General features: G+C 38.3%; 1 long non-coding RNA gene across 1 annotated transcript in view; it reads left to right on the top strand.

Moving 5' to 3' along the window:
- Nucleotides 1–2,166: 2,166 nt before the first annotated feature.
- LOC141483473 (uncharacterized) overlaps nt 2,167–14,739 on the top strand; it is a 125,052-nt gene continuing 112,479 nt past the window's right edge. The window contains exon 1 of the long non-coding RNA XR_012466112.1: nt 2,167–2,633. This is a non-coding gene — a long non-coding RNA (uncharacterized lncRNA). The remainder of the gene's footprint in view (nt 2,634–14,739) is intronic.

A 14,739-nucleotide genomic window follows, 5' to 3' on the forward strand; every position in this document is an offset into this window, starting at 1 on the left:
TAACAAAATATGTACCTCAAAAGATAGTTATCAGTGAAAGAAATGAAAATATTTGATGCTGATCTAGTAGATATTCATCTAATAGATATTCATCAGTAGATATTCATCAGTTAGAAGTGTAATATTTAGTGTATACCACTGTTTCGATTATCGAATATATTCGCCATTGGTCATTTGAACATTTACTAGATGGAATCGAACCAGAAAATTTTGGCACATTTAGCAACATTCGATAATTTGAATATTCAAACTGGTCTTGAAAACTGTACGACAATGAATTGACAAAGGAATGAGACCGGAATGGTAAGACATTTCCAAGCCCGGCTAGTATGGAAAGATTCACTGGCTCACTATGTGCATTCGAGATGTCCTTGTCAATCGAAAATGGAAAAGCCCGGATAGATGAACTCACAGATTCCAAACGATCCGTTCGGAAAAGTGTACCCCGAAGATACTTGAATAGTTTCCCGATAATCAAACTGGAGTGCATTTTGGAGTAAACAGAATCTAGCGTGAGCGCGTTAGAGGTACTATTGGGTCAATTGCCGCCAAGAGGTGGAAGAGTAGTGTAAGCGCTGTGACCTGTGCTTTTCAAGAAAGGGGTCCGGAAACAAGGCAAGCGTAATGCTGAAGCGATACCTCAGTGTTTGCATTTTCGAGAGAATCGCAGTTGACATTCTGGGACCACTTCCTACGACTACATCCAACAAGTATCTTATGGTTGTGATGGACTATTTCTGCAAATGATCCGAAGTAGTAACCTCAACCAAACAAGAGGCTGAAACAGTGGCAGAAGCCCTGTTGCAGAATGTAATTGCCAGACACGAACTAACCCAGGAACTACCCTTGGATCAGGATCACAACTTTGAATTGGATTTATGTAAGAAAATGATAACTTTGTTGGACAAGAACAACTGCTCTTCACTAGTTAAAGTTTCAGTTCAGTTATATTGACGAGTGAAATGAAGTTGAGTTTGATTATTGTACAGTGTAATCATTTATTGACAAACCCACGGGTAAAAACGTATCTCGATATATATTTTTCAGGCGTGTCTTGACTAGACGTGATTCTTGAATTTGTTTGTCGAAAGGGTAAAAATCACTTCCCATTATTACTGTATTATTAGTAATCAATAACAATTACAACACAAATTTAGCAGAAATAAAGATATAATTGATACTTTCTGAGTTCTTATTCGGATGTTATTGAAAAATTTCCAACTGAATATATATGATGGAACTGGCCGATACTTGATGAAAATCCATAACTGAAGTATTTAAAAAACCCTTCATTGTGACATTTCCACTAAACAATTTTACAAAACCGAAAAATCATATAACGGCTTCTTCGGGCATGTCTTGCCCAGACATTATGTTTCTGGAATTAGTAGGTGTTGTAGATGTGCAAACAGAAAGGATTTTTTAATATTCTAACTAGGGCGCTAACCGTGGGGGAAAAGACGCGTTTATAAAATAAAGTCACATTTTCATCACTGTTTCTCCATACCGTTTTACTTTTGGAGGCTGAAATTTTGTATTTATTTTGGTTTCATATTGTACAAATGCAACAAGAGAAGATTTTCAAATACTCCAACTGGGACGCCAGCCGCGGAAAAAAAAAGTCTATTGAAAAAAATTATTTTTTCATCATTGTTCTCTCCCATGCCCTGAAATTTCCGGTGGGTCAGTCCATTCAGTATCAGCACTGCACCCATGCCGAGCTGAGGCGGTTCACTAATATTCCATAAAGTTCACTCTCTTTTTGTGAATTTGAATCGTATTCCTTGCTAATAACAATTATTTTTATGAAACTAACTATATTCTCTTGAAAAACATTTTTCTGTAAGTGAATCATTGAAAGTATATTTTTAGATGCTGAAACTTCATATATATGTATGTGTCAATAAATTTTATATGGTTATGTTTGTGTGTAATGGTTTATGAAAAATAGGAATTGTTGTAATTGTAATACCTAGCGATACCTACCTATGTATATTAATTTACATTCTTACTTCGGAAAGAGACAAATTTCTTCAATTAGGAATTTGTTTGAACGCCGGATCTGTCTCTCATGTGATGTAAAACAATGGCAAGACCGATAGTGTTTATATAAAAACTATTCATCGGCGTGTTTTGAAAACATGCATAGTCAGATATATTTGTCACGTAACTGAAAACAGCTCAGGATGTAGTTAAGGGCCCAGTATCCCAGTCTGGAAATCGTGAGTTGTTGTCTATTCAGCGAATAGGTTTTCTGGTGACCTCCGTCGCACGTGGGCGACTGTTAGAAAGAACAGTTCGAGAAACGGAGGGATAATACCCCCGTGATTTCTTCCTGGCTTTCAGAAAAGAATGTTCGGGAAGTCTTGCGAAAGCCACGATAGGGGTCGGTAAAGGGAGCCCTTGAAGCGGTTTCTTGGGTATCATTTCTCAGCCTTCAAGGATGAGGATAGTGGCCTGAATAGAAAAGTTATTTTGTTTCTGAGTGCGAAATGCAAAATTTGAGGAAAATCAGTAGCGAAATTGTGAGCCGATATTGGGTACAGGGAAGTAGAAAATGAATGTGTTGGTGTGGAAGACACACCGGGTTAATGAAACCTATGGTTGACCATGAAACATCAAAGAGGAGTAATGTAAGTGTTTTTTTTTATATAGTAACCAGTTAATATTGAGAGAGAGACTTCACATATTATTTTGTTTGAGTTCACTTCGTATTTGCAAAAAGGTTATTTACTGTTGGGTTCCTAGTATGAGTTGTTTCAGCTAGAGTTCAGTTTTCAATTAAGAAAGGGAAGCAAATTCAAGGTAATACGCTACTCTCTCTAAAGTAAAAGTGGAGCTGGACGTATTTTGTACTGAGTTGAAGCGTTTGTAGTTGTTTCAAAGGTTAAATCAATAGTAAATAGCACAGTCAAATTGGCGGCATTTCCTTTTATTTTATAGATTTTCACTTTTTTAAAGATTTTTCATGTAGTTTTTTTTGTCTTGGAATGAGAAAAATACCATCCTCGTAAAGTAAAATGAAGTTGAAGACGAAAAAAAAGTGGAGATCTCCTAGCAATCTATTGAGAAGAGGATAGTAAGTGAAAAGTATTTTAACTAAGACTAAAACTCAGTTAGAGCATATTCGGCATCGTTCTGGATACATATATTGAGAGAAAACTTCAAGTATGTATAATTAGGTTTCAAAAAGACCTTCTCTTCGAGCAGGGGGCCGAAATCATTCCTCTTTCTGAATTGGCTGACAACCAACATTTGATGTGGAGAAATCCGAATCTGGTGACTGCAGCTGCCAAAAATTGATTTAAAAAGATAAATGAAGCAAAAAGAGCATTTATTATACTAGTAACAATCAAATGGGATTTCATGCGGATGTCTTGGTTGAAAAATCTAGGTCCAGACCTCAAACCTTTTGTTTTGAATTTTTTGTACATTATTACACGACAATCGAATTGAAAAATATACTGATTGATTCAACTGCACGTGCGTGTTGAATAATGAATGTAATTGGAGAATTTAAGAAACTTGCTCAACTGTCTGCCTATACCAATAAAACAGTTGAAATATTATCTTCATCTATAAGTACAAAAAAATTCTGAAAATTGAATGAAATCAGCAATTGAATTGGAAATGATGTTGAGTTAGACAAATCATATTTCACTACTAGATCAAGATGATTTCACCTTAAGAAATTTCCAAACAGACAAATTTTTCCAAGAAGATCCACGAACTTGATAAACTCACGACTAGAGTATTAATACAAATTTGGGGTTTATAAAAGGTTCGAAGTGAATGAATGGTTTGTTTTTCCTTTTGTATCAGCAGTTTTTCGTGAATAATAACATCACATTTTTTTAACGTATATTGTGTGTGAACCTTCGAGGTAGATATAATACAGATTGCCTCCGTGATGAAATAATATCAAACATTATATAAAAATTAAACAAAGAAAATTCTGCACGCAAAGTCTCCACCAAAAGATTGCGGAATTAATTAACTGTCACTCACAAAAAATCCTTGATATGAAATTCAGTGGAATCGGTTGAAGTTTTGGTTTGCTTCATGGGACAGAAAAAAAAGATACTTGGTACGGTGATTTCATTTCTCAAAAGTGATGTGATAATTTAGGAATGATATATAGGGTCGGTCCATTAGTTACGTGACTGAATTGGATATATCTTTCACTTCAGCCCCAGTATGAGTAATATGGATGGTATTTATGACTGTAATATCAGAACATTGAGAAAGAAATTTTTTGGTTTTTCACTACTCCATTTTGATAAAAAAAAAGTGAGAATTTTCCGAAGAAAGGAAGAAAGCCATCAATTGTTCTACCATCAGTTGACACGGCACCATACCACCAATGGAAACGACAGTCAGAACAAGCAGGGCGCGCTATAGAATTAGGCCACTGAAGCCACAAGAACTGGCTTGTTTGGATGCGGAGGTTCATAGTGTTCTAACGGAAGAGGCTGACATCTGGCAAATCAACACCGCCGTGTATAGCATCGTCCAATCGCTTTCCGAATCGGAAGTACGAAATCCCGGCTTGGCGATTCGGAAGATTGAATGGCGTGTACATGAGATGGAGGCTAAGATCACGTCGGCGAAATAACACGCGTCTCGTATTTAAAATGTGATGGATTACAGGGCGGCTAACAGGCCTTTGACGCCCGCAGTGTGGCGAATATCCGCCAAACTACGACGTATCCATCATATTTCAAGTCAAGGCGTGCTGCTGACCACTAACCAGCACTGCCTTGATAGGATACGAATGCTAGTGATTGCTCAGAAGTCACTGGTGAGGCCAGTTAGAAGTATCGCGAAAAACTTTTGGTTCCGCGAGAAACCTTCTCGCTTATTTCAAGAGCCTTCAGGTATTGTGGATAATCCGGCAACCGCTGATCAGGTGGAATCCTTCTGAAGGAATATCTATGAACACCCGAAGCCACTCAACTTAGGCACTCCAGCCCTAGCGCAGTTCGAAGCTTTTAACAGAGAGCTTCAACAGCCGATAACCCCGGATTATGTTCGAAAAACCCTTGTGAGTTCCAAGGACTTTGCTGCTCCAGGCCCAGATGGGCTGAACACTTATTGGTGAAAAAAATTAACAAGCACCCACCGCCATCTGGCCAGAGTTTTCAACTCACGGCTGGATGGAGAGCAGCCGATTCCGAATTCGTTTGTCGAGAGGGGGACCGTTCTTATTCCCAAAAGCAGATATTTGTCGATTTCTCTGAATTACAGACCGATAACATGCTTGAATTAATGATATAAGTTGTTTACAAGCATCTTATACACACGAATACTCACCGCAGTTGACCGAGTGTTCGAACGGATATAGGAGCAGAGAGAGCCGAAGAGCGAAGTGGCTGGATGTAAATGAAACCTGCTCATCGAAAGATGTGTAACCCAAGACTCTATACAATATAAGCGCAACCTCTCTATGGCCTGGATCGATTACCGTAGGGCACTTGATACAATATCGCATGAGCTCATCTTGCATTTGCTCAGATGCCTTGTGGTACCCGACAAATTAGTGAGATGTATTGAACAACTGATACCCCTCTGGCGAACTCGCTTCATCATAACATCTGGTCAAGCCAGAATCCAAACAGGGTGGGTCACTTTCAGAAGGGCTGTATTTCAGGGTGATTTCCTTAGTATTCTCGTCTTCTGCATTTCACTATTGTCATTATCCGTTGTGCTCAGAAATACTCGAAGGTATAACTGTGGCACCCCCGAAAACCGGAATACAAGGTCACCCATTTGTTTTATATGGATGATCTTAAACTTTATGCCGCTGGAAAATAGGATCTCCATCAGTCCTTGAGGATGGTAGAAGAGTATGCTATTCGGGATGTGTAGCTCGTAGACGGAAGCATCCTACAACATCTGGTTGTCGGAGAGACGTATACTTACCTCGTGGTGGAACAAAACCACTCACAAGAGGTAACAGCAGTGAAGAGCTCTCTTCGCCACACGTATCAGCACAAACTTTGACAGATCTGGCCATCGGAACTATCGGGGAAGAACAAAGTCGATGCAATAAATTTACTTGCCGTTCCAGTCTTACACTACTCGTTTGGAGTAGTGAAGTGTACTCAGGAGGAGCTGTATCAACTCGACGTGAAGACCCGAAAAATGATGGATCTTTATAGAAGTTTGCATCCCAAATCGTCTGTTCCACGTTTTTACTTCCCACGACAACAAGGAGGCCGTGGACTTTTGAGTTTGGAGTGTCTACATGACAGAATGGTACTGAATATAGCCTGTAAAGTCGTCAGGAGTGCGGATCCCCTTCTCTGCATGATCCGTGACCATGAGAGAGCCAGAATAGGAGCATTTGTGTTCAAGGCAGATGCCCGAGCAGTCGATGAACTAAGTTTAGTTTTCGACACTCATTGAGGTAACCATAACTCTATCACCGAGTTGGAAGCCGTTCAGCAAAAAACTCATATAAAAGCCGCAGAGATCCCCTCAATTCTGCGGAAACACAAGGATAAGCCAATGCATGGTGTATTCTTCAATAACATTGGAGACCTTGGCTCATAAAAGCGCGTGACTTTCGCTTTTCTCAGGTCGAGTGGGATGAAGTCGGAAACTGAGGCTTGCCAGGATGGTGTCTTCAACATCTCAGTCTACCGCAGTTACGTGATGGGTAAAGAGGTTCCTGACACATGGTGCAGGGCCTTCCGCGAGGCGTCCGGAACCCTAATGCACTTGCTATCAGCATGTCTAGCATATGTGGTCTCGGCCTATATCCATCGACATAACGCGGCCCTTAGAGTGCTATATTACCATCTACGGCACTCTTACGGTTTTGACGAGATACCCTTTTTCCTCCTCTTTTCGAACGATATTCGTCTCGCCAGGAGCTAAAAACTTCACGACAAATATCGTCTTGCTCTGGTGGTCGAGAAGGACTATATCAGGGTTATTATCTTGTATGAGCCTGAGGGTGGGGAACGATTAGTTCCAATAAATCCGGCACTCCTAGTTTCCCACAACGTATTCAATATCCCCCGGAGCGTTGGGCAGCACCAGTGTCTCTGATCAGTTTCGACGTGGAAAGCCTCTACACCAACGTTCCTGTCGAAGAAGCCCTTCAAATCATACATAAGAAGCTATCCGAATATGGGGACCTGAAAAATAGAACAAACTCACCGATACCAGAAATCATGGAACTACTAGGATGCTATGTACGAAACTGCTACTTCCAACTGAAGGACGAATTTTTTACGCAAGATGAGGGACTGCCAATTGGATCGCAATTGGTGAAGAGGAACAACACTAAATGAAAAATATCTGTATATCGAAAACCCATCCACACAGGACAGTATCTGAACTAGAAATCCAACCACCATCAATTGACTTAGAGAGGAATCATCAAGACTCTACTAGACCGTGCTTTCTGGCTCTGTAATACAGAAGACGGTCTGGAAAAGGAACTGGGCATCATCAAAAAATGACCTTCAACGAAATGGTTACTCCAGAGTGATGGTACAACAGGCTTTAGCTAGACAGCAAGAGCTCAACGAGAAAAAGAAACAGCCAAAACCAGTACTTGTACTTCCATACATCAGAGGATTATCGGAAAGGATAAGAAGGATTGGGTCCAAGTATAACATCAGGACCTGCTTAAGATCTGGGAACACTATCCGTATCAGCCCCACGAAAACCAGGCCACCAAACGCGGACTGCGATTCCAAAAATTACATTTACCGGATATCTTGCGACTGCGGAGAATCATACATTGGTGAAACTAAGAGGCATTGAAAGCTCGCATTTCTGAGTACAAGAAACACACACAACGAGGAGAAACCAGCAAATCCGGAATAGCTGAGCATGTTTGGATTCATCAACATAACATCAAATGGGCTCAAGCTGAAATCATTCACAAGCAGGAACACTAATTTAGGAGAAAATTTGAAGAAGCCGCGTATATATTGTCCAATAATGCATTTATCCAACCTAGCGTAGAGATATGTAACATATGGAAACCTCTAATCAAGCGGAAAACAACCAACTCCCGCCAAACGGTTATCTCCCGCTAAAACCATTGAAGCGGGGAGAAGGAAGAGGGGATAGGTGAAAACACTCGAATGACCTATAAATTGTCAGATCTCGGGAAAATACGTCCAGTTATCACCCGAAGACGGGTGATAACTGGACGTATTTTTTGATTTTTGAAATTGATATCGTTAGTATTTCATTTTGATCTATGATAATACAATATTCTGTGTAAAATATAAGGCTTTTATGAATTCGTGACTGTATAACTTAATAAATCATGAAATAAACATATATCAGATTCCTCAATTCAAACGATTGATATTGTAAAGTCAATATAATTCTATAGTTGTCTGACGAAAATATCAATATGAGTTCAAGGAATGTTTTAATAACATCCGAAATTATTGGAAATTCAGACAACCAAGCAGCTCCATTGTTAAATCCACGTCGTTCGAGGCCATTCAATCGAAAGGGAGCGAATTTTGCAGATTCAATAAAATCTCATAGAAGAAGTTCACAAAAGGGCTTATAAAAATGCCAATTCATCGAGGGAAGTTGTGAAGTTTCATAGCTGTTGAAAGGATTTTTGCGTAATCTCTGCAGTGCGTCTCGGAAAAAAACAGTCTGACTGTTCGCAGCATGAACCCTGAAAACTTTTTTCCCTCGCGTTCGATTCCGCTTCATTTTCAGTCCCTTGTCAGGGAAAACATAAAACACTGAGAAAAGGTTGATCTGATTCCATTGAGAATAAAACAAGAACACCGGAAAACCGCCTGTGCTTATAAGCAATAATAGGATCGAAATATTCGTTTCTATTCCGTGATTCACATATCGAATTCAGAAAGCAATTGTGATATCAGTATCACAAAGATGATGCCCTCGACGTTACTGAGACTTTGAGATACTACTTCCGTCTTCGCAGTCAACGCATACAACGCTGAAGATGTAACAGTTGAAACTTTTGATTGAACAAGTCTCTTTCGACCATGGTCTAATAACCCAGAAATTGTTATCTGTAATTGTGTGTCCTATGATTTTTTTTTCTGAACTGAAAAAAAATCCTTCCTGTGTAATATGGTGAGTTGAACTGGGTCGTCAGTAATCCTTTCTGTGAGATGAATTGAATACAATTGAGAGAGATTCGAGAGAAGTCGATTCCCAAAAAACCTCAGGGGCCCCAGGAACATGTATGATCAGGAACTTCCGTTGAGTAATTTTTTCACCAGAGACTTGATGGTTGGTGATGCCCGGTGAGGAAGGATCTGATACAATTGCCATTGGATCAGCTTGCATTCCTAACGATAGTCATCTCTTGATGACGCTAGTTCAGTTAACGAAATGCGCATCAAAGTATAGTCGAAGTAACCCGTACTGTTAACAGTTGAAGCTGTCGGCGAGCTCAAAGGCCGAATACTAAGAAAATATTCCATTGCTAACTAGTCCACGTGGACTGAAGAATTGGCGGTTCATTTTGGATAATTTATACCAACCGAGTTTTATGATTGGCAGAAGAGTCATAAAATTAAATTTGAACGTTAAGTGTAAGAGCAATTGAATGATGACTTGTTACCATGTAAATTGAATTCGCCTTTATCTTCATATAATAAATGAACTGTTCCTGATTAATGAATCGAAGAGGTTTTGTATTAAAGTGTATAATATTTTAAAATTCTTGCAAAGCGCTTTCGACTTTCGTCATCATCAGTGCTCACTTGTCAGGCAACAGGAAGTATCAAGGTAAGTGAATTGTACATTGCAATATTCAAATTATATAAAACAAAATAGGCTTATAGCCAAGAAAATACATTTTTGGATTCAGGCCATGTGGTTCAGTCAAAGTATCTGAACCACATGGCCTGAATCCAAAAATGTATTTTCTTGGCTATAAGCCTATTTTGTTTTATATAATATAAATATTACAATATACAATTCACTTATCTTGATACTTCCTGTTGCCTGACAAGTGAGCACTGATGATGACGAAAGTCGAAAGCGCTATGCAAGAATTTAAAAATATTATACACTTTAATACAAAACCTCTTCGATTCATTAATTCAAATAAATGTATTCAGCTTTTCCAAAATCCTTTTTGTTCCTGATTAATTTATTCTGAATGTATTAGAAGATAATAAAGACGATATTATTATAATAATTATTATTATGGTACGGTGACGAATAGAATGCGAGGATGTTTATACCCGGTATTTTCAATGTTCAGTTCAGAAACTGATCGCGATTTTGGTGTTGAAATTCGATATTGGTGCAGTTATAATTACTAAAACATTTTTTTATTTGTATAAACTGTGGCTTCCTTGGACAAGTACCTACTAATAGTAAAAACGAGTGTGATAACAACGCAGACTTTTTCTTGTGTAGTGATTCCAACAGCGATGGTGAACAATGCGAAAAAGAAATACCAGTGAATAAGATTGGAATGCATTTGAATATTGAAACACAGAGAGTATGTTCCATCACAAGTTTAGTTCCGAGGGAAACAAACTATTACAAGCAACATTAGATTTGACCGAAATTCCTTTCTCAACTGTACGTGAAATATTCAAAAAAATAAACCTTATGGATGCAAGACGCGATGTGATATGGGATTACTAAAACCTCTAGATGTTCGTCTGATGAAATCATCAAAAAAAAACAATATACGACTGTTACAAAGACAAAGAGATTTCATTCTACCTGAATGTCTCGTATGGGATAGACGTGTTTCACTGTGCTGTCATAAAAGTATTGTAAATCTGTAAATTATCATCTTACAAGCTTTGTTAGTGAGTAGTGATTGTGCACCAAGAATTATTCCATATTACATCGATGAATTGGTACTTGATTCAGTATATCGCCGTTCAATTGCATCTTTTGAATGAATATAATTATCTGCGTGCAATTTGGCTTGATTGTTTTTTATGTAGTTTAGTCTTTTAGTTTCTATTTTTGCGTATTCATCTACCAAATAGTCACTAAAAAGAGCACGATATCTAACCAAAAAATTATTTTCTTCTTCTGTGAGCATTATTCTGTTTGAATAAAAACTTACAGCAGAGACGGTTTTTTTCGAGGGCAACTTAGTTGTGGGATCGCATTATGGTATATTGATTGAATAGCCATCATCCCCCCAGCAAAACATCAACGGGTACTGCAGCGCGTCATAAGCTTGATGTATCTCACTGATACGCGGAAGTCAGTTACTTTGGCCTTCGAGGATGATGTCTCTTCGGTGAAAATGTTGATCTACCAATACAACAGCCACGTCATTTGTCGTTGGTGCATTAAAAATGCCTCTTCCTGGTTTTTCATCTGCATGTATTACGACCTTGAATGACTCTGAAGGCGATATTTCAACAATGGCTGTTTTTAAATCTTTTATGTATGGGTTCACCTCATGTAACATAAGCTGCAATTGTTTGACTGAATTTGGTATTGAATCAGGAAATTTTGAACATCGAATATTAGCTTTTATATCATCTTCACCGACGAAGTAAGTTTGCAGAAACTGTGCATCCTGCCCAGCTTCCGGTAATATACTTCCAATTAAATGATAGACCTGTCCTTGAACTTTAAAAGTTGATGAAAAACCGCCTTCTTTTATTTGTTTTCCACCAAAGGAAGTCATTTGAAAACAGGCATTATATTTTCGGATATTATCCGATTTGGATGTAAATCATTAACCAGATTGTAAAGTTATTCTGGCAGTTGTTAAAACGGCTCAAGTTGTACTTTACTGGTGCTACAACACATGACAGGTGTCTCATCTTTCCACTTCAAGGCGTTACAGCACTGACTCTTGTACGTCATAAAACCTAAGACTACACTGCTGTCAGTTCCATAAGCAATATCTGGGTCATACGCCAAACCCAAAAGCAACTTGCTTCTCCATACATGCTGAATTGTATTTTCTCTATACGGTGACTGAATCACTCTATGCACATCGGTATTCCTGGCCTGATATAGTGCAGCATATTTCCAATGTTTTTCAGGGTTTGCAGCCTGGTAGGTGGCGACAGATTGCCTGTGTTTTTCAGGGTGTGCAGCCTGGTTGGTGGCGACAGCTTGTCTGTGTTTTTCAGGGTGTGCATTCTGGTAGGTGGCGACAGCTTGCCTCTGTACATCAGGGTTTCATTCTCATATTCAGACATAGCTTTACGGTGGGATTCAGGTAGAGTCTGTCCACATTTTTTTTGTGCCTTCTTTATTGGAATTTTTCGTGTGTAATTAGTAAACCTTGCCCTACGTTTGTTTTCCTTTTTTTCTAATAATGTCACATACTCAGATTGGGACAATAAACTTTTTATTGAATTTTCATCATAATTTATTGAAGATAAAAGGTGAATGTTCACGCTCTGAAACAGGTACCTCCTGACAACCCTTATTCACTTTAAGTTGCGAAGGTGTATCAATTCCAAAATCATGTTCTTCTACAGCTTTCTCCATACGACGCTGGATAATTTTCTGTGCTGCTATAGGAAGATAGGTATCAAAATGACTACTGGACAAATCTTTGCTGAATCATAATCGCCCTACCAGATAGTCTTCAGATACAGATTCCGTATATATGAGACCGTTTCTATAAATTTCAAATTTAAATGGGAATGTTAATCCTACTGCTATTAACTCAAAAAATCCGCATTTTTCATCATATCAGCACAATATTCGTCAGGTGTTACGTAGTTATCACCAATCCTGTTGTGGGTCATAATTGAAAACTGGCTCCAGTCATCAACCACCTATCTGACAATTTCTGAACTTACCTCCATCGCTCTATCTTGTGTTCCGTACATTAAATAAGAGAGAGCACGAAACAAACAAGCACCGTCACCAACAATAGGGACGACAGTACCATTAACGTTCAGATTTTCTTCAGCCATTTTAAAAAATCTAACTGACAAAACCTATACTTAAACCAAACGAAAACAAAACAAATGCCAAATACAAAGCAAAGTCTATAACCAAAACTACTAAACCGAAACAAAGCAAATGCAATCCAAAATATGCCAAGAAAACAGCCAAAATCGTCAAATATAATCCGCTAGAAATGTTCAGGTATAGTATGTACTATCAGGTACGGCGGCCACTCATCATCGGGTATATGTAACTCAGTGAAATCACAAAGATAGCGCGTTTCAAAATATTACTAACGCCAGCTATTGTCAACATTTAGAACTGAAAATTATTTTGTTCGTCTCAATTTATTCGTTCCATCAGGTACTGATAGGTTCAAACTAATACATTTACATCCTCCATCATCAATTATTTCATCCCCTTAGGGGATACACACACATATACACATATACATCCTGCACTTTGAGAAGAACCAACACCATTTCGAATCTGAAGGAAAAATTTATAAACAAACAGATGGACTAGCCATGGCATCTCCACTATCTAGCATTATATCCGAAATATACCTGCAAACCATACATAAGAAAATCTTAACAATAATGAAGACACATGATGAAAAAGGAAAATGATTCAGATACGTTGACGATGGACTGTACATATCACAGAACAATGGAATAAGAATGGATGAAATAACAAAGGAAGTTAACGAAATGAATCAAAAACTGATTTTCAGCATAAAGGAAGAAAACAATTCGAAACTCAACTACCTGGACATAACCATCGGATATAATCACAACAAAACACAATTTCAAATGGCAATATACAGGAAACCTACACAAACACGCCCCACCATACCCGCAAGTTCAAACCATCCACCATCACACAAATTGGCTACCTATAACGCATTCATATACAGAAAGTTAACATTACATACCACTCAGCAATGAAGCCCGGAAAAAGGAACGGAAAATCATATACCAAATAGCGAACGAGAACGGAAATACCCAAAAGACAATAGATAAATTGGAAAACAGAATCAAACAAAAAATACAGAACAAGGATCAAACCACTCCAACAGATAAAACAACACAATGATGGACAGCATTTACGTACGAAGGTCACCAAACCAAAAAACTAACAAACATCTTCAAACCTCTGAACATCAACATCACATACAAGCCAAACACGGAAATAACACAAAAAATTAAACGGCTATGAGAAAGAAAAAGACAAAAACCTGAACGGGGTATACAGCAAACAATGCTTGGACTGCAACTAATTCTATATCGGCCAAACCAAGAAAAAACTGATCCAAAGGTACGACGAACACAAAAAGGCATACATAAACCCAATGAAGTAATGCAGTATTTTTGGAGGAACAATTTCCGAAGATCAAAATACTGAGTGTTGCAATTTGAACACGAAAGTGAAAAACATCGCGTTCGAATTGGGTGTTCCTAAATCTTGTAAGCAGTAACTGTTGAAAAGAGATATGTGGCAAGAAAACGTTGTGGTGAAGAAATTCTTGGCTGTATACAGTATACTGTCGAGCTTTAAGGGAAGTTTACCCAATTTGAAGAGAAGAGGATAGAAGTTAAGAAACCTTAACGTACTTAGGCCAACCAACTACAGATATTTCAGATTTCCTGCACAACAAAGGTATAAATATTGCTTTCAAAACCAACAACAACTCAGGCATGCACATTTAGAATAATAAAGATGAAAGTTCAGTTTCCGAAAAATCGGGACTACAAATTATCATGTGGGTCATGTCCGATATTTTATATAGGTCAAACTGGAAGAACGTTCAAAGCCCGCATAAAGTAACACAAAAAAAATTTCAAGAATGGAAAAATAAATTCCACATATGCCACT

Source organism: Leptinotarsa decemlineata, unplaced genomic scaffold, assembly GCF_025532065.1.
Source record: "Leptinotarsa decemlineata unplaced genomic scaffold, Ldec_3_MD MMD2_tig00003557_RagTag_RagTag, whole genome shotgun sequence".
Classification (NCBI taxonomy): Eukaryota; Metazoa; Arthropoda; class Insecta; order Coleoptera; family Chrysomelidae; genus Leptinotarsa; species Leptinotarsa decemlineata.